Consider the following 985-nt stretch of genomic DNA (forward strand, 5'->3'; position numbering starts at 1 on the left):
TCGTAAATGATGTTTGTTGTGATTATTTTTATCTTTAACATACCTGTTTTTAAAATTTTGATTGTCAATTATGTATTATAAAAATATGCCAGATGGCTTTGAGCAAAAAAAATGTTTAAAATTAAGATTAATTTCATCAGATAATTACAGATTTTTTTTTTTGTAAAAATCAATATTTACTAAAATATATATGGTGATATCTAAAAAATTAAAAGCCTTATAAATATAATAAAGTTATTAAGGAAATACGTACTACCATATATACATTCATAATTATTCATATATTTAAAAAAACACACTGTACGCGGAGACTAAAAGTGTACGCATAGGTAACAAAAATAGCCGATAGCCATCATGTAAAACTATATAAAGCTACTCCCTATACAACAATTACATATCAGTTTATTCTCATACATTCATTTGACTATCCAGTTATTTAAATCAAATAAAAGCCTTAAAATGTTCAGATCCATCCTTGTTTGTGCCCTTATTGCCTCAGTTTTTGCAGACAACCCAGTTTACCAGGCTGCACCTGCTCCAGCTTATAAACAACCTTCAGCATACAAACCTGCCACCTATGACGAATCACCAAAGCCATACAACTACCAATACGCTGTGAATGATGACTACTCTGGTGTCAACTTCTCTGCTCAAGAAAACTCTGATGCTAAGGTGATCTCTGGTTCCTACACCGTTGCTCTTCCAGATGGTCGTATCCAAACTGTGAGCTATACCGTAGATGAATACTCTGGTTATGTCGCTGATGTTAAATACGAAGGAACTGCCTCTTACCCCCAAGTATGAGCCAAAGCCTGCTTACAAGTCTGCCCCTGCTCCTGCATACAAGTCTGCTCCTACTCCAGCCTATAAGCCAGCTCCTTCCTACAAAGCCTAAAATGAATTTATTGTTTTAAAATATTTATTTATTCTATTGTTTATGTAAAGTAATTTTTCCATCTATACGACAAAAATACATTCTTTAAAA

The 985-nt window shown here is 32.9% G+C and overlaps 1 pseudogene; it reads left to right on the forward strand.

Moving 5' to 3' along the window:
• The first annotated feature begins 441 nt into the window (after positions 1-441).
• On the forward strand, positions 442-895 carry LOC121131356 (cuticle protein 19.8-like; annotated as a pseudogene).
• The last annotated feature ends 90 nt before the right edge of the window (positions 896-985 follow it).

The sequence above is a fragment of the Lepeophtheirus salmonis genome, unplaced genomic scaffold, assembly GCF_016086655.4.
Source record: "Lepeophtheirus salmonis unplaced genomic scaffold, UVic_Lsal_1.4 unplaced_contig_481_pilon, whole genome shotgun sequence".
NCBI classification, from domain to species: domain Eukaryota; kingdom Metazoa; phylum Arthropoda; class Copepoda; order Siphonostomatoida; family Caligidae; genus Lepeophtheirus; species Lepeophtheirus salmonis.